This window comes from Podarcis liolepis (assembly GCF_965112155.1).
Source record: "Podarcis liolepis genome assembly, chromosome: 17".
Classification (NCBI taxonomy): Eukaryota; Metazoa; Chordata; class Lepidosauria; order Squamata; family Lacertidae; genus Podarcis; species Podarcis liolepis.
Genome location: NC_139571.1, coordinates 22,976,880 through 22,996,594, shown reverse-complemented (window position 1 = coordinate 22,996,594; position 19,715 = coordinate 22,976,880). Strand labels below are relative to the sequence as shown.

Here is a 19,715-nt window from a genome sequence, read left to right as displayed (position 1 = left end):
CCCAGTGTCCAGAGAAGTAATGACGTGTCCCACCCTGGTATCCTAGTGGTAACATTTTTCATTCTCTCGTTCACAGTTCCCGCTTGCCTGTCACAATGATGACCCCCTTGTAAATATTCAGTAAAGAGGACTAAAGACTCCCAACCCCCAAACACAACCTATTTATTCTGTTTTAATGTTATTGTTTTAATTCTTACGTCAAAAATCTGCTTTTTCAATAATGCAGTTATAAATTTGTTGCCAAGCTGCTCTCTCGATATGGAGACGAGTTGTGTGTTTTTGTGACTCTCCCTCCTCTTCCCCTGGTGCCTTTCTTTCTTTTGTGATCTAGGGGCTTGACGAGTGGATGGGAAATTGATATTTTATCTCTGAAGCTCTTTGGCAACTGTCTGGCTCTCTGCCTATATTGCTAAGAGGGAAAATTGATTGTAATTTCCTTAGAGAGAGAGAGAGGTGTGTGTGTTTTGCTTTGTTAGAAGGGCCCATAGGTTTTTTTATGCACCGGAGATGAATCCATGCCAGAGGCCAAAATCAACCCTAATGCAAGCTGAAGTCTAACACTGGCTAATTAAAGTATCTGCGTGGTTCTCTCTTGCCATGGAATGTTTCTGACAAACAAGGGCCGAGAAGAATCTGGTAGGTGTGGTATTTGTAGGCCTTGGCTAATTTAATTCTTAGGAGGCCTGCCGCACTCATTCTTTTTAGGAGCTTTCAATCGTCTCCCAACAGCTGCCTTTGCCAGATGACAAAAGGGGAATCAAACTACGGGGAGCTCATTTGTGCAAGTACAGAGAAATGGTGCCTTGCACATGTCCGGTGTGTTTGTGTTACTTTATTCAGTATAACTCCTAGTCTGTTTATATCTGATCTGTTAAGACCAGGCTCCAGCAAACTTTTTCAGCAGGTAGCTGATCCACTGACCCTCATACCTTGTGAGGGGCCGGACTCTATTTTGGGGGGAAAATATGAACGAATTCCTATGCCCCACAAATAACCCAGAGATGCATTTTAAATAAAAGGACACATTCTACTCATGTAAAAACACGCTGATTCCCGGACCGTCCGTGGGCCAGATTTAGAGGGTGATTGGGCTGGATCTGGCTCCGGGGTCTTAGTTTGCCTACCCATGGTTAAGACCATAAGAGGGCTTTCTCAGTGGTGGCACCCTCCCATCAGATGTCAAGGAGAGAAATAACTATTCAACTTTTAGAAGACACCTGAAGGCAGCCCTGTATAGGGAAGTTTTCAATCTTTGATGTTTTATTATGCTTTCATATTCATTGGAAGCCGCCCAGAGTGGTTGGGGCAACCCAGTCAGATGGGTGGGGTATTATTATTATTATTATTATTATTATTATTATTATTAGTCTGTTGGATCAGGCCAATGACCCATCCAGTCCAGCGTCCTCTTCTCACAGTGGCCAAACAGATGCCAGTGGGAAACTTTCAAGCAGGATTCAAACATAAGAACCCTCTCCTCTCCTGTAGTTTCCAGCAACTGGTGTTCAGAAGCATTCCTGCCTCCAGCTGTGGAGCCAGAGCATAGCCGTCATGGCTACATGCCATTGATAGTCTTCTCCTCTATGAATTTTTCAAGACCTCTTTAATCCTGTTCCCACTGTGTGTATGTGCTGTTTCACACCACCCCAATTTCCAAACGGTGTGAGGGGTACCAGGCTGTCAGAGCTGCCCAAGGTCCCAGCTCACAAAGGACCAACGCCAGTTCGTTGTTATATACAAAAGTCTTTATTGAAGTTCAGTTTCGCTTTCACATCAGCAGCGTGCAGCTCTACGTCTGAAACTCTGGACCGCCGAAGCTCCGTCCCCTCCCCCCAGACACCAGCTTAAGGCCCTAGCCTTGCTCCACCTCTTCCTTTGCTCTTTCCTCCTCTGGGTCCGCCTGTCAGCTGGGGTTTCGCCCTTCCTCGACTCTTCTGACGCTGATTCCCCTGAGTCTCCCCCCTGCTTCCGGTGGGCTTTAGGACCTGGTTCCCGATCCGGGCTTTCTGTTGTCCCGCGCGCCTGTACATTTGAACTTGGCGCGCGCGCCCAGCCGCTAACCTTCCTCCTGACCGTTACACTGCTCCTGTCACTGCTTCCCCCTTCAGGGAGGCTAGCTGGACTTGACCTCCCCTCCATTCCCCCACTCTCCGATAGGGGCGTGGTCAGTCTCGACTCATCTTCTCTCCCTGCTGGAGGAGCCGCTGGTCCTGACACTTGGGACTCTTCCTCCCCACTACGCTCTGGTGGGGAAGCTGGCCCTGATCTCCAGCTGCTGCTTTGGGAGTCCCCGCTGGCCCCCCTTGCCCTGACCATCGGCGCCCCCTTCTGGGAATCTTCTGATTCGCTGGAGAAGCTCATGGAATCTCTCGGGTCACTGTCATACTCCCCTATGCTGCCCTCAGATCCTTCCCCTTCGCTCTCCATCTCCTCTCTCCCCTGTGCCTCTGTCCCTGAGAGCCCCTGACACAGGCATGCTTACCGGGGTCTGTGTTTCCTTTTGGTCAGTGCAGCACAGCAGAGACGGTGGCATCTTATGGCTTATTTACAAAACACATGCAAGACACCACATTGGGGAAGGTTGGTATACGCTCTCAGAATCATATACCCATAGATCTCACAGGATAAAACCACAATATAAAAACACAGAATACATAAAATAAAAACCATAACAACCCAAGAACCACCACCCCTCTTCTCTTTCACATCCTTCAAGTAAGGGATAGTCCACAGCGGTGGAGCAAGTTGATCGGGTGCCTGGGGTGGTGCATGTGCCCTGCACCAAGGGGCGGGCCCAGGACGCTCCACGGGGACTCCTCCCACTCTGCCGCCCTACAGCTGGGGGAAAGGCAGCGGGCGGACTGTTTGGGCAGCGCGGAGCCTGCACACGCCCAAGCCACTGCGTCACTCACAGGAGAGACGTGTGGCTCGGGCGCGCTGCAGGACCCACGGTGAACGCTGACCAGCATTTTGTCACCCCGCTCAGTGGTGACACCCGGGACGGACCGCCCCCACCGCCCCCCCTTTCCTCCACCCCTAAAATGCCTGTAGCGGGGAGTATTACAGGGCAGGTTAAAAATGTAGACTTGGGTTTGTATTGTTATAAGCAGCTTTTTGAGCTAAGGAGAAAGTGTAAGGATGGGTGCAAGGAGCTCCGTTATTCTTGTGATTGTATTCCTGCCCCATCAAACTTCTCCTCCCATCCTGGGATATGGGTTAAATCCACCACCCAGACATATAATAAGAAGGCCACTTACACCACAAATTGCTAAGGAGGATAAACCAGGTCTGGGTTTCTGAAACATTTTGTGAGACCCACTGGATTCTCATAGAAACGCACCATGATATGGTCAGTTCAAATGGGAGAGTGCTAAGGATTATCAATTTAAGCCTTGTGGTTCTTGTGTTGTGCTAATGTAGGAAACTGTGGATCCAAAAATAAATAAAAGAAATAACTAAGAATAAACAGGCTACAAGTCTGAATGATAGCTAATCATTTTTCCTGGGGCAATAGGCTCCCCTTAGTGAAAGAAATTGCAAATAACTATTAGTTCATAAGGCAGAAAATTGCAAATTCTAAAGCAAATAAATATGTTCTGCCATTGCTGGAGCTTACAATTGACTATAAAGTAGGAGGGCAGAGTTCTAATAGGAGACTATCAAATAGAACATACAAGTTAAATTATATAATCAATTAAACATTCTTGGTTGACAAAGAAATCTATTCACTCACAGCCTCTGCTTCTAAGCCTTCAATAACTTCTCATGCGAGTACGTGGAGCTTTTCTTCATGAACAATAAATTAATGGCTATGAGACTGTGCATTAATTTCTGCTAGTGAAACATCTGGATAAAAAGAAAGCATATCATTGCACAGAGAAAGCAATGGAAACTAGCTGGCTGGGGCAAAGGTGCAAGGATGAGTGCTGTTCTGACATTTTGTAATGTGAACAATGGGTTTTGAAAGGGTGTGAAAATCCCCTTGAAATACTCCTAAATTTGGATAGCCTTTCATGCCCCCCATAAGGTGTTTTCAGCCCTGCTACAGTGCTGCTTTGACACTACCATGTGTGCATCTTGCTTCTTCATGTCATAATCTCAACCAATCAGGGACCCTGTAGTGAACATATTGGTGTCATATTGCCAGTTAGCCAATCACATTTCTTTACATGATTATGTCACTAGAGGCAAATGAAAAATCATCCATGTCCTTCACTCTGAATGAGGTTTAAAAAGGAACCATTTTCCTATGTGCATTAGAACAGGAAAATAGCAAGCCTCGTGTATGTTTAAGATAGATCCATGTGTGTAGTTGACCTATGTACTAGACGCTTCTAATTATTTAATTACCATGTGTGAAAGCTAAGTAAGCTGGACAAAACTCCTAAATTGTGTATTAGGTGCTACTTAATCATAGGAAATCAACATAAATTGAAAGGAAATGGAGTCAGCAAAATTTCCTTTGAGGTGATGGCCTGGGAATCTTCTTTTCTTCTTGGGCGATAACTTGTAGCCGAGTAAGATTGTCTTCCATAAATACAGTTTTCACAGTGAGTCCCTCAGTGACTGTGGAGGCCAATTCTGGATCCACACGTCCTTCCACAGTGGGGACATGAGTTTCTGGGTGGGAGTTGATCACGGTGAGGGTTTGCCAAGCGCGCCTTCCTCATAGCACGTTTCTCCCTTTTGTCCTGAGTTCGAGAGTCTTCAGAGTCCATGACACCTTTGTTAAAGGCTGTTCTCCAACTGGAGCGCTCGCAGGCCAGTGGTTCCCAATTGTCAGCATTTATGCTATGTTTTTAAATATTTGCTTTACATCTGCATCTTCCAAAAGCCCATCCCAAAGTTTTGAACTACAACTTTCATCAGACCATGGCTGAGTGTCAGGGATGATGGAAGCTAGAGTCCACAAATCAAAAGAGCACCACAATGGGAAAGGCTGAAAGTCCTGTTTATCTAACAGGCTGTCGTGTGAAGGATTGAGCAATGGATTCAAGTTACAAGCAAGAAAATTCTGACTAAAGATCAGGAAGATGTTTCTGACAGCAAAAGCTGTTCAACAGTGGAACAGACTCATACAAGAGGTGGTGGAATCTCCTTCCATTGAGGTTTTTAAGCAGAGTTATGACAGTCATCTGTCATGGATACTTTAGTTGAGATTTCTGCATTGCAGGGGGTTGGACTGGATAACCTTAATGATCCCTTCTGGTTTTAATTCTATGATTCTTTGATTATACCCATGTGCTACCTTTCCAAAGATACAGTCATTCTTCTCTCATACTAGCTATAGGTGATCATGTTAAACACAATAAGTATAATACAGTATGAGAATATTCACAACATTTCCAGCCTCATTTTGCAAAATAATGTTTGACTTAATATGGTGCCTGATAACATACTACTGCCTGAGCTGTATCAGTAATCCAGATTGATGTACCATTAACCTTATTGGGTTCAACACCGTGCAAACTGGGTTCATATGTGAGCTCCAGCAGTGAAGATTAATAATACAGTAATACAATATCACAATCCCAGAAGACCATGTCAAAACATTCCCATCTGTCAACAATTCTTGAAGCAGGAGCTAACTGATTTATAGAGAATATGGAGGATTAAGACTATCAAAGCTCACCTTTATTTCAAGCACAGCAAACTGGATCTCGTTCTTTGTTTTCATTTACACACACACATACACAGACTTACTCCTGTAGAAAAGATGGATATGCCTGCACAAGCTGCACTCTCCATTGCCTCATTGTATATTGGAAATGAACAGCCGTTTGTGAATGATTGAATGCTTTGGTGTGTAATCAGCCACAGCAGCCATTCATCGCTCTCATATATTATGGTGTGACAATCCTTGCTTCTAAAATATATGCTGGAAAATAAAGCAGGAATCCTTGTGTGGGGAACCGCTACAAACTTTTAAAAGCAGTTTGCTCCCTTCAGAATTCTAATTTCATTAAGCAACTAACCACACAAAGGTCTTTTTGTTGTTGTTATTAATTTCCCTGGTTCTAGCAGAAACCTAAAAAATCCTTATCTCCGTTGCACATGGCTTCTTGGAAATGATTTTCAGGGGGGAAAGGCACACTAAGCTGGTGCCTTTGCATTAACACCTGCCCTCCATCTGCCCACGTATATTTAAACACTAACCGATTCCACCCCCCACCCACCTACGCCTAAACAATGAAGGCTAGGAAACAGCAGGCCGGCTACTGTGGCGCTGGGCAATTTCTGGATTTCATCTAGATGACTCTTTTGTCAGACTGAGAAGGAACAAAAAAGATGTTACGCCAAATATAGCATGCATAGTCCTTTTCTCTCCCCCCTCCCCCATCACTGCTAGAGGTTGCGTCAAGTCTCTAAGCAGGCAAGTTTGACTAACTTCCCACAGTAGTTAAGCCTAAGGGTAGAAACCTTCATGCACTTGTGTTTGTGCACGAGTGCAAGGTAAAAAGGTAAAGGTAAAGGACCCCTGGATGGTTAAGTCCAGTCAAAGGCAACTACGGGGTTGCGGTGCTCATCTCGCTTTCAGGCTGAGGGAGCCAGTGTTTGTCCACAGACAGCTTTCTGTGTCATGTGGCCAGCGGGGCACAGTGACGGAAACCAGAGCAGCGCATGGAAATGCCGTTTACCTTCCCGCAGCAGCGGTATCTATTTATCTACTTGCACTGGTGTGCTTTCGAACTGCTAGGGAGCCAGTGTGGTGTAGTGGTTAAGAGCGATAGACTCACAATCTGGGGAACTGGGTTCGAGTCTCCGCTCCTCCACATGCAGCTGCTGGGTGACCTTGGGCCAGTCACACTTCTTTGAAGTCTCTCAGCCCCACTCGCCTCACAGAGTGTTTGTTGTGGGGGAGGAAGGGAAAGGAGAATGTTAGCTGCTTTGAGACCACAAGATGTACTAGTGGTACATGGTAACGTAAGTATCACACAGTTGGAAAGTATCACACACCTAGTTCAACCCCTGCTGCTCAATGCAAGGCTCCTCAATGTAGGATGCAACCTGTGGGTTGTTGTTTTTTCCAGCTGCAGCCACCAGAGTACCTGGGGGAATGGCTGGATGGACTAGTGGTCTGACTCACTATAATGGTAATAGTAGCAATAATTGTAGTAGAAAGCCTCAAGGACCGCCTCTCTCCATATGGACCTACCTGGACCCCAAGATCCTTTTCTGAGGCCCTTCTTCGTGTGCCCCCTCCACAAGATGTCCGGAGCGTGGCAACACGAGAACAGGGGCTTCTCTGCAGTGGCTCCCCATTTGAAGAATGCTCTCCTCAAGGAGGCTTGCCTGGCACCTTCGTTATACACCTTCAGGTGTCAGGCAGAAACATAACTTTTTAACCAGACCTTGACATCTGATGCCCTTTTAGGATGTGTTGGGGTGGTGCCGGTTATTGGGTTGTCTTGTTCCTATTTTTAGTACGTATTTTGCATTTTTATATCCCGTTTTTATGTTGTGAACCGCCCTGAGACCTGTGGCAATTCGGGTGGCATACAAATTTTAAAACTAAATAAATAATAATAAATAATTGTAATATTAGGTGTAGTAACAAGAAGAAGAGAAACAGTTTACCATCATAATAATGGAGGGCGAATTCAGACATTGGGGGTTTATCTTAAATCCATTAGGAACAGCAAATCTTAATATTATTCTGTTTAAAAAAGAACTCATTAGCCTTCCATCTAATTACTCCTTTGACCCACTTTTGATGATCTAATCCATCACTAAAAACCACAATAATGCAACCCCATGTCTTTGAATGTAACTCTTTCCCATATGACAACAGTTCACATCCAGTCATCTGTAGAAGATGCATGAGTTTTGCCATCCATCGCTTCTCCACTACGCAGTACTAGCAGGCAAACCACTATTCTGGACAACTAGACCCTAACCTACAGGCACGTGTTTGTCATTCAAGATATATACCATATTCCAACAGTACAACGAAGCCTGCATTGTATTACCTCACAATCACCATTCTCAGCAACCCATATATCACAGTATTTAAATTGGCTGGCCTGTTTAACTCTCATTCATCATTATACCTGCAATGGAGAGGGGTTTTGTTTTTTCCCCAAAGCTCTTTCTAAGTGGAAGAAAAACTGTAATCACCTGACTCTAAATCCTGTGAGGAGAGTCTAGCTTTCTCTGCCTGAACACAGCTTTTCTGCTTCTCGTATGTTGGTTATGGGTGTCACTTGTCTCCCTTGTCTCCTGTTTCTGACAGAATTATGGACATTTTATCACATATTTCCCCTCCTCTGCCCCCAAAGTGTGGTATCTTTCTCCTTGTCACTTGGCAAGATGATACAGATGGCTCAGTTACCTAAAAATGGTGGGAAGGTTGTGGAGAGAGAGAAAGAGAGAGAGAGATCATCTCAGTAAGTATTGTCACATGTGTGGGTTAGACACTAACTCCTTATTGCTTGGAGCAGTTCCTCAGATTGGAGAATGAGTTTAATTCATAGGGGCTATTTCACACAAGCAGCCTGGTTTGAAAGTGGCAGTGGCTCAAGCTGTGATGATTCCTGTGTCCTCTACTTAGCAAGAAAGGCAGCTGAGATAGGATGGGACAGCCTACTATTCCCTGTAAATAATCACCATTATTTTTGCTGCCCAAAGGCCCTGGTTTTCTACCTTGAGAAGTCAGCTGCTCTATGTCACAACCCACAGGCAAAATACTTCACAGTCTACATTGATCTGTTGTGGGGTCCCATTTCAGTATTTTTGTTCCATCAAATTCTGGGAAGAGAAGAAGTTTCATTTTTTTAAAAAACAACAACAACAACAACACCATTTCATTTAACCTGCTTTAGGATATTTGTATACTTCAAATCCACATCTTAAAAAAAGTACACATGCTGTAGTTTTCAACTGTGTTGCACTCCTCTCATAAATCAAAAATGGCATTAATTTCGTAATTACATTTTCCAAGTCAATGGCCCATACTGTAGATTATTGCCCTTGGGTGTTTGTATCAAATATAAGAATTTATTTATTCCTAATAGATTGTGATTCTACTAAAAGGAATTGGTGACATTTAAACAAGGAGGAGACCCAACTGAGTATTTTACTCCTGAGGTAAATTGACTTCTAAAAACTGCTCAAAAGCAGTTCAGCTGAGCCGGAGTGGGCAGACTGCTGGTCTTGGACTCAGGGAGATAGGTTTGAATCCTTGCTTGATGGGGCTGATCCAGAATTGTCCACCAAATATGGGATGTCTGTTTTATTTGGTCCCCTTTCTACAATGTGGCTGAAATGGGTTTAAAAATATCTCCTTAAGCCCATACTGAGGCTATCTGTGCTACCTTCCACTACTGAACTAGAATCAAGGGTGGCGAAGGAGACCATGGAAAGTGCTGGGTTCTTGGTTCAAGAGATGAGGCTGGCCATCACAAGAACTGCACTTCCAACATCATGCTTAACCACCCAGAACTTGCATGAACCAAGATTAGGGCTTTCTGCCAGTTTGGAGAGCTTTTTGCTGCTACCTGTATGGTAGACAAGCAAAGTAGAAAAAGAGATTCGTAAGCCCCATCTGTGCTATACCACTGATTCAGGGGTGGGGAATCTGTGACCTTCCAGTTGTTGTTGGACTCCAACCCTCATGAGTTCCAGGCATCATGGCTGGCACCAGGGTGTCGGGAGTTCAGCCTACACTCAAGTAGGACCCTGGCAGAGACACATGCCCGACTGGCATGTTCTCTCCCTCCTGGGCTTTCATTCAGGAGCTTCAAAAGCTTTCTTCAGCCCGAACATCACAGCCACCGATGCCAACAGACATCGGCACACTTAGGGATCCGCAACAGAACTCAGCAAATCAGCATTTTGACTAATCTACTTTATTTATATATAAACACACACGGAGCACTGCAACATGGCTCCCTTTCTCTCTAGCATCAGACAGCAAAGAGAAAAAGAATGAAGGACAATAGTCCTACTTCACAGAACACAGTAACACAACAAACATCCTGTCTCCGTCACTTCCCACTGTGGAGTCAAAACATATACATCATGTGATAGACAACAATCCCATGACTGCAATCAGGGAGCAGGAATTCTAACACAGGGATGATGGTTGCTGTGGCCTACAATAGTCATAAGTCTCTGAATATGGAGTTTCAGTTTAGCTGTCATGACCAATAACCTTTGACAGATCTATCCTCCATCGGGTTTTTCTCTTCCAGACCCTGACACTTTCAGTATTTTGAACTTCAGTGACTGTAACAAGCCTAGCTTGGGTGATGACATGGTATGCATTCATTCATTCATTTAAACAACTGATATACTGTGAAAGGGCAGATGGAACTCGTCAACATGGGAAGGGAGCCCATCTAACCTCCACTGCCTCATGGGATATCTTTGGGAGAGAAAAAAGATTAAGGAGTAAACCCTACACAAATCCAGGGTGGAGTCTCTAATACAGTTGGATGGTGCCTTCTACACCTCCTTCCAGCAACTCCTGGTTTGACTTCACCCCCAGAGGCATACTCCATTGTTTCTTGAGATGGACGGGTGCCAACAACAACTATTATTATATATCTATCCCACCCTGGCAGTGGCTTTTCAGATGTTGAGGTAAAACTCTCATCATCCTTGACCACCGAGCGTACTGGGAACTAGGAGCACAACAATATCTGTAGGGCTACATGTTAGCCTTCACTGATTCAAAGGGCGGGCATTTGAGAAGCCATACCTGTGGAAGCCAATAGCAAGGGCACTCAGTAAAATGTGGCTTGTGAAGGAGCCCTCTTTGTTGCATTGAAATCGGAGGGATTTTGATGACTATCAGGTCTGTAGGATCAGGGTGTTAGCTGAATTAAAATGGGCAAATGTGGTGTAAATGAATCCCTTGCCTAGAAACCATGAACCTCCACATGCTTGCTGTCAGTTGCTATAGCGCAGGAGATTAGCTTCTTTCAAAATCTGAAATGCTTACAGGAGAGACACTGAACAATGTCGTATATCTTGGCTTTAGTACTTCTGTGCATGCAAGCGCTGACAAAGGTTCATTTCCTGCCAATCGCTGATCCCCACATGGGATAATGGCACAAGTTAATTACTACTGATACAGCTCCTCAGCCTTTCATGTCACGAGGGACAAAGGAATGGCTGCCCCAACGACTTATCTCCAGATCTAGTAACGGGGATGGAGTATAATCATGTTATCATCATGCTATACCTGTGAGAAAGAGAAACGTGTCGAGCCTAATCTTATCTCATATCTGACATAATCCCCGCTAAGAAATAAATTAAAACCATTGGCACTGGCAGAGGGAAAACCCTGCAATGTATTTTAATTTTAAAAAAGGACTCATCCTAAACCTTCATCTAGCCTGAAGGTAGATGTAAAAAACAAAACAAAGCGAAACATGGGATTGTGGTCTGTTCCTTAATTGCCTCATTGTACTGGGCCCTCTGGAAAGAAGATGGGAGCCAGTGTGGTGTAGTGGTTAAGAGCGGTAGACTCGTAATCTGGTGAACTGGGTTTGCTTCCCCATTCCTTCACATGCAGCTGCTGGGTGACCTTGGGCTAGTTACACTTCTCTGAAGTCTCTCAGCCCCACTCACCTCACAGAGTGTTTGTTGGGGGGGGGGAGGGAAAGAAGAATGTTAGCCGCTTTGAGACTCCTTCGGGTAGTGATAAAGCGGGATATCAAATCCAAACTCTTCTTCTTCATTCTAGTTCTTGTGGTGACCCCTAATCAGAAATGTTGGTTCTAAGTAATTGATAACCGCAAGACTGGATTTCTATAAGGTGCTCTATATGGGACTGCCATTGGGGCTGGTCCAGAATACAGTAGCTAGACTGCAGATGGGGTGGGGGGTCAGTGGCTGACAGCATGCAACACGTCTGCTGAAACATCTGCACTGGCTCCCCATATCAGGCCATGTTCAAAGTGATCATGTTGATATTGTTACAAAAGTTGGCCACCTCCCACTCTCCGTGGAGCAGCAGAAAGATTCCAGGCGGTCATGCCAGGTCTGTGTTCCTTTGAGAACGAAGATGTGGCAGAAAAATATGATTTGTTCACATATTTACACCTGAGTTTAAGATGGAGGGAAGCCCAGTTCTTACAACATGGTTATCCTCTATGCCAGGCATGTCCAACTCCCAAGAGACTGTGGTGATGATGATGATGATGATGATGATGATGATGATGATGATGATAATAGTACACTCTTCCAGCAGAAATTTAGCAGGCATCCTGCTTTTGACTTTCAGGCGTCTCTCAAAGACCTTTCTATGCTGACAAGCCTTTGCAACTGTTTAAATTGCTATTGTTGATTAGCCCCATAAATGATTATATGTTTTTATTTTAAAAGTTAAAATTTTACACTTCAAATGAAGTTTTCTGTTTTAATAGCTGGATTGATAATTTCATGATATGGCATTATAGAAATATTCAAAGAATAAATAAATAAATATAATAGGTTAAAGATCAAGCCAACTGACAGGGCTTGTGAAATCACTAAGAGGAAAGGGTATTACAGAAATAACTGGAACTGGGATGTTCAGTAAAAATTACAGCTTTGGTGGTCATCATGGAGTAGCCTTTCAGGAAGAAGGCTGGGGATGCTAGGAGGAATGGGGGTGAGGGGTAAATTTGATTCAGTCTGCATCTATTTATTATTTAGCAAAATTAACAGAGCTCTTGAGTGCAATAAAATTTCTAAGCGGTTTGCAAGAAATATTAAAATTACCAATTAGAAAACAGGTTTTTAAAACAAGTGGTTTTAAGCCCTTAAAAGATAACTAAAATTAACAATAACCAAAAAGAGTTTTTAAAAAGTTAACGTTTAAGGGCAATCCTTACCTGATTTTCACTTTTCAAAACAATATACGAACCGAAACATTCTCTGTATTTTGCAGTGCACTTATCCAGCCAGGGCAAATTCACATGCCTGGGTAAAATGCACATAAAAAAGCATGTATTGGTGAAAATGACATTAAAAATGCACCATATTAGGGAGCGTTGCTTTACAAAAAAAAAAGTACCTATTAGGTCAAGTTGTATACAAAAACTATGTTAAGAGAAATAAGTACTAAAATGTTAGTCAGTTTTCATCATGACTTTTTAAAAAACCCACCTTGAAAGTGACAAAAGGACAAGAAAGAAAAATCCCACAGAAGGATGACAGGCACAGTGAAAGCAAGAGGGAAACTGAACTGGACACAAGTACAGTTAGGGGTTTGACCAGACTGCGGGAGGCAGTGGAAGACAGGAGTCCCTGGCGTGCTCTGGTCCATGGAGTCACGAAGAGTCGGACACGACTAAACGACTAAACAACAGCAACAGTTAGGGGAGGAAAAAGATTAAGAGAGGAGTTCTTGGTTGGTAAGTTCAGTGGCAAGCCAGGAAGAAAACAATATAGAGTAGTGTGGGCAGCTGAAGGGAAACAGAGTGCAGAAAAACAGGCTGGTAGGTAGGAAAGCACTGTGCAGATATTAACATTGTGCTGTCTGAAGTGACTGGAAGCATGAGAACTGACTCCTTTTATGTCCAGGCCCATAGAAGTATTATTCAAAGTTTTACTGGCATAACTCTTCAAAAACAGAACATAAGCATCAAAGATACAAGCAAAATACCCATACAGTGTTTTGTGCTGTCCAGCACAGGCTCGGCATCTTAGAAAATATGAAGTAACCCAAACAGACCCCAAAGCAGAGGTCTGTCTCTCCCCACAGCCTGTGTTCCAGCCTTCATTGGCCTTAGGCTGTTTACTCTGCCTTCAGGAGAGCTTCCCTCAAACCTTTACAGACACCAAAATCTATACAGTGGAACCTCAGTTTTTGAGTGTCAAATGTTTTGGCTTTCAAACGCCGAAAACCCAGAAGCAACTGCTTTGGTTTTTGAACGATTTTCAGAAGTCGAACGTGCCATGCGGCTTCCATTTTGGGTTTCCCTGTTGTATTGAGGCTTCCGCTTTCAGTTTTTGAACTTTTTGGAAGTTGACCAGTCTTCCAGAATGGATTACATTAGAAAACCAAAGCTCTGCTGTATCATTCTGTATCCAAACGGGGCTCCATCTCCTCTGCCATGATTATTAATTAAGACTGATGCTGAACCAACCTGAAGACAGGACCATGCCAGGCGATATGATTGGAGCATTTTAATTCCACCCTCCCTCTCCAATTCCCTTTGTTCTTTATGAGAGTCAAGACCAGAATCTGCAACCATGAAAACCCAGGCTGCCCTCCAGTAGTTTGTGTGGCATCCACTTTGGGATGTGAGTAGTTGTGTTTGGGGTTTGCTTGTTTTTTTGTAAGTTTCCTGACCAGTTAAGGCGACCTACTTAATTCTGTGCTTTTATTTTCTTTGGGGAAGCAGGGTCCAATATCTGAATTTCTCTGTCTTGATTCTTAAATAAAATGTAAATGTAAATGGAGTTGAGCCTAAATCTCTGCCTAAACCTCTTGGTGCTCATATAACCCTGGTTTCACAGAGCTTTAAAAGTAGCTCTGTAGAAAAGCCTGTCCTTTTCCAGAAATGCTAATCATAGACCTGAATTTTGCATGCGTTAGGCCAAAGGTTATAAATGCAGGTGATGACTGCCCTGAACCAAGTAACAGAGCATCTTGCAGCCTGTCCTAGTCCTGTGTGAACCTTTTTGGCACAAGTTCATTGTGTATTCCTACTGAGGTTGTGCTTGAAGGAGGTGCACCTATAGTCAATAAACGCTAGACGTTAAAGGCTCAGTATTCCTACTGTAATCTACTGCATCTTAAAAAGTAGAGACATCACCTTGCCAATAAAGGTCCGTATAGTAAAAGCTATGGTTGTCCCAGTAGTGATGTATGGAAGTGAAAGCTGGACCATAAAGAAGGCTGGTGCTTTTGAATTATGGTGCTGGAGGAGACTCTTGAGAGTCCCATGGACTGCAAGAAGATCAAACGTATCCATTCTTAAGGAAATCAGCCCTGAGTGCTCACTGGAAGGACAGATCTTCCACTCATGAGAAGAGAAGACTCCCTGGAAAAGACCCTGATGTTGGGAAAGATGGAGGGCAGAAGGAGAAGGGGACGACAGAGAATGAGATGGTTGGACAGTGTTCTCGAAGCTACCAGCATGAGTTTGACCAAACTGCGGGAGGCAGTGGAAGACAGGAGTGCCTGGCGTGCTCTGGTCCATGGGGTCACGAAGAGTCGGACATGACTAAACGACTAAACAACAACAACAACATTCCTACTGTAAGTTACGTCAGTTTGATCCCATAGGTTGAACCATGGAAAAAAGGGGAGAGTTAATGAGGAGATATCATATGGCCACTACTTCGGGTCAGATAATTGTTGATCAATCCTAATACACCTGCTAATCAGTCAAGTCACAAAATGACTTTTCAGAGCTTCATTGCAGCGCTACCCTCTGCATTCTGCAATGTTCCAAATCTGAACGTAAAAAAAGAAAGAGAAAAGGGGGGGAAAACAGAGTAGGGAGGAGAGCCAAGAGGCGAACATTTACCCCGCACCAGAGCTGTATCCATAGCAACTGGAACTATTCATTTGCTGTCTCGAATAATGCGTTCAGGCCTGTCTCACTAACAATTCAGCAGAGGACATTGACAAATGATCGCTATATTCAGCCAGCCATTTTAAATATGCAGTCTACTTGGCTGAATTTTAATTTGGCCAATTAATACCACAGCTAATAACACTGTGTGGTAAGTTCTTCCTCTGTTGAGAAGGAGTGCTTTATCTCCAAAGGTGCGCAGACAAAATATCAAACCTCCTTTACTCTCCTTTATTTAGTTCAGTAGGACAATATACCCCTGCCCAACTGACGATTACTACGGCAGATTAGAATTAGTCGCCATTTTGTTTAAAGCAGAGACAGAGATCCAACAGGAACGCCAGGCTGGCGACATGTCCATCAAGGGGTGCCGGTCGGCTGTAACCAGGCCCAGTTCCCGAGCTGACCTGATTGCTATGCAGTCAGCAATTTCTGCAGGAAAAGGAGCAGCTACTGTTTCAGGAGAAACAGAACCATTATTTGCCTCCCAGCACAAAGCCCTGTCCTTTCATATTATGCAATGAGGTGGATAGACTTGCCGCTTGGGTCAGTGTGCTGCAGCTTTCATGAGGCTGGACCAAGACATTTTGACATTTGAGGCAGAGCGGCAAATGTCTTCTTCTCCCTCGGGCCAAGACCCACAATGTGCAAGTTATTTTGACTCCTGAGGCAGAAAACTTCACAGGTTTCTCTCCCACTCCCTGGCAGTAAAACCAGAAGACTCACCCAAATTCTCCCCGCTGTCAGCTGAAGCTGGCAATTCCTCTGCCTGTGAGATGGGAAACTGTGGTTGCGACCTCCATTTCTGCACATCATGATTGATAAAACATCTAATGAAACAAAATGGATTTGTTTTTTGTGAAATCTAGTATTTGACTTGGGTAATTGTAGACCCCATTAGGCGGCGAGGGGCAGAGAGCTCTCTGCACTGCTCAGGTGTACTCAGCGAGATGAGAAGAGGTGAAAAAATATTTAGCACATTATTCAACAGCTGCTATCTTTGGTAAGCCAGGCTGGGAGTTGATGGGCTAAGGCTAGCAATGCTCAATAGTAACTGGAAGTGAAAATGATAGTTTAAAAGAGGAATTCCTGGTGGCGCACTGCCTGTACGTGACTCTCTGCCCCCACACCCAGTACTGTAGACCTGATAATTTTGGGGGGTGGGGTAGTGATTCATACAATCTATGAGCACAGGGATTAAGGTCAAACATTTCTGCTTTTAGGAGACGAGCTGTAGTTCAGTGGCAGATCCCCTGCCTGGGTAGCTCAGTTGGTTAGAGCATGTACTGATAGTACCAAGGTTGCAGGTTCGATTACCATATGGGACACTTGCAAATTCCTGTATGATCCTCAGGGTCCCTTCCAACTCTGTGATTCTATTCCCTCCATACAAAAGGTTCTGGGTTCCACCCCTGGCATCTTCAGTTAAAAAGAAAATGAAAGGACAGGTATAAGGTGATATCGAATTCCTTTATCTGAGACCATGCCATTCGGAGAGGAACAAATAATCCGACCTGCTATAAGTAAGGCATCTTCCAAGGAGAATGTTATGGATCATTATACTGTGGTCAGCCTAGCGGAAAGAAAGAAAGATTTCTTTCCATCTCCTGGATTTATTCAAAGCAACTATGATCATACAGACGGGCAGCAGATTTGTTACCAGCACAACCCACAGGCAGGGCACCATCTCTGCTTGTACAACAATAAAATGTGAATACCAAACCCAGCAAATCCCCCTTTCCAAAGCGGACCATTTGGATCCCTTCCAATCGGGATTCAGGCCGCATCACGGGACTGAAACTGCCTTGGTCGCACTGGTCGATGATCTCCGGTGGGCTAGGGACAAAGGTGAGAGCTGTTTCCTAGTTCTGCTGGATCTCTCAGCGGCGTTTGATACCATCGACCATAACATCCTTCTGGACCGTCTTGAGGGGCTGGGAGCTGGGGGCACTGTCATACAGTGGTTCCGCTCCTTCCTCCTGGGCCGTGTTCAGAAAGTGGTGGTGGGGGATGAGTGTTCAGACCCCTGGGCTCTCACTTGTGGGGTGCCTCAGGGTTCTGTCCTCTCCCCCATGCTTTTCAACATCTACATGCAGCCGCTGGGAGAGATCATCAGGGGGTTTGGGCTGGGTGTTCATCAGTATGCAGATGATACCCAGCTCTACCTTTCTTTCAAATCAGAACCAGTGAAGGCGGTGACAGTCCTGTGTGAGTGTCTGGAGGCGGTTAGAGGATGGATGGCGGCAAACAGATTGAGACTGAATCCTGACAAGACAGAAGTACTGTTTCTGGGGGACAGGAGGCGGGCAGGTGTGGGGGATTCCCTGGTCCTGAATGGGGTAACCGTGCCCCTGAAGGACCAGGTGCGCAGCCTGGGAGTCATTTTGGACTCACAGCTGTCCATGGAGGCACAGGTTAAATCCGTGTCCAGGGCAGCTGTGTACCAGCTCCATCTGGTACGTAGGCTGAGACCCTATCTGCCCGCGGACTGCCTCGCCAGAGTGGTGCATGCTCTGGTTATCTCCCGCTTGGACTACTACAATGCGCTCTACGTGGGGCTACCTTTGAAGGTGACCAGGAAACTACAACTAATCCAGAATGCAGCAGCCAGACTGGTGACTGGGAACAGCCGCCGAGACCATATAACACCGGTCTTGAAAGACCTACATTGGCTCCCAGTACGTTTCCGAGCACAATTCAAAGTGTTGGTGCTGACCTTTAAAGCCCTAAACGGCCTCAGTCCAGTATACCTGAAGGAGCGTCTCCACCTCCATCGTTCTACCCGGACACTGAGGTCCAGCACCGAGGGCCTTCTGGCAGTTCCCTCACTGCGAGAAGCCAAGTTACAGGGAACCAGGCAGAGGGCCTTCTCGGTAGTGGCACCCTCCCTGTGGAATGCCCTCCCACCAGATGTCAAAGAGAACAACTACCAGACTTTTAGAAGACATCTGAAGGCAGCCCTGTTTAGGGAAGTTTTTAATGTTTGATGTATTATAGTATTTTAATATTCTTTTGGAAGCCGCCCAGAGTGGCTGGGGAAACCCAGCCAGATGGGCGGGGTATAAATAATAAATTATTATTATTATTATTATTATTATTATTATTATTATTATTTCAAGTCCCGAGTACCTAAGTAATATGACGATTCTTACAACTGGAAGGCGTTAAGCCTAAAGAGATTGTTCTACCAGCACACGCATTTCAGCTTGTCAGGTGGAACTGGCTCAGAAGTCCAGTTATGTAATCACTCGCCTGAAGAGCCGGCAGTCCCTCATCCATTTTCAAACACTTTCCCTCATGAAGTGTTGTGGCATTTGCCCATTCGTTTAGAGCCTGTCTGTACAGGGGGGAAAGGGTTAAAAATGTAGACCAATAGGAAAGCTGGAGGCAGAGCCTACATGTGTATAAAAGGGCTTAGCCCGAGGTTTGTTAGAGTTGTTGGTGGGTAGTTGGTTGGTTTTAGTGGGTTGGCTGGTTGGGAAAGGCAGTTGGAGAAGCAGTTGGCAGGCAGTTGGAAATAGAGAGAGAGGGCATTGGGTTCTTGAGTGAGGGGAGATAGAAGAGATAGAGAGAGGAAAATACAGTGGTGCCTCGCAAGACGAAATTAATCCGTTCCGCGAGTCTCTTCGTCTTGCGGTTTTTTCGTCTTGCGAAGCACGGCTATTAGCGGCTTAGCGGCTTAGCGGCTATTAACGGCTTAGCGGCTTAGCGGCTATTAACAGCTTAGCGGCTTAGTGGCTATTAACGGCTTAGTGGCTTTAAGAAAAAGGAAACAAACTCGCAAGAACTCGCAAGCCCATAGGGAAATTCGTCTTGCGGAACGACTCAAAAAACGGAAAACTCTTTCGTCTTGCGAGGCATTCGTCTTGCGAGGCATTCATCTTGCGAGGTACCACTGTAAGACTAAGAAAGTAAAGAGTAACAACGTTTGGAATGCCGTAAAAGTTTGTGTCTGAAATAAAATACACTCTTCTTTATTCACTTGAGAACCTGACTGAGACTGAAGTGATTTTACCAGGGAGGACCTGCTTGGTGGCAGCAGATTAGTGGTGTACGGGTCAATAGTCCGTGAGACGACTGGGGGCTCCGTACAAACGCCACAAGTGTTCCTTCAGCCTCTTTTCCTTGGGCGTCCTCCAGGCAGCTGCCGCCACTGCCCTGGTTCTCTGAGCTGCCCCCCACCCCAAAGAAAGGTGC

The 19,715-nt window shown here is 45.0% G+C and overlaps 1 long non-coding RNA gene across 1 annotated transcript; it reads right to left on the bottom strand.

The window, feature by feature from the left end:
- Positions 1-12,824: 12,824 nt before the first annotated feature.
- On the bottom strand, positions 12,825-19,071 carry LOC310696622. The gene is made up of 3 exons (XR_014520652.1): positions 18,671-19,071; positions 16,245-16,348; positions 12,825-12,912 (listed from the first exon to the last, which is right to left on the bottom strand). It is a non-coding gene; the product is annotated as an uncharacterized lncRNA (long non-coding RNA).
- Between the last annotated feature and the right edge of the window lie 644 nt (positions 19,072-19,715).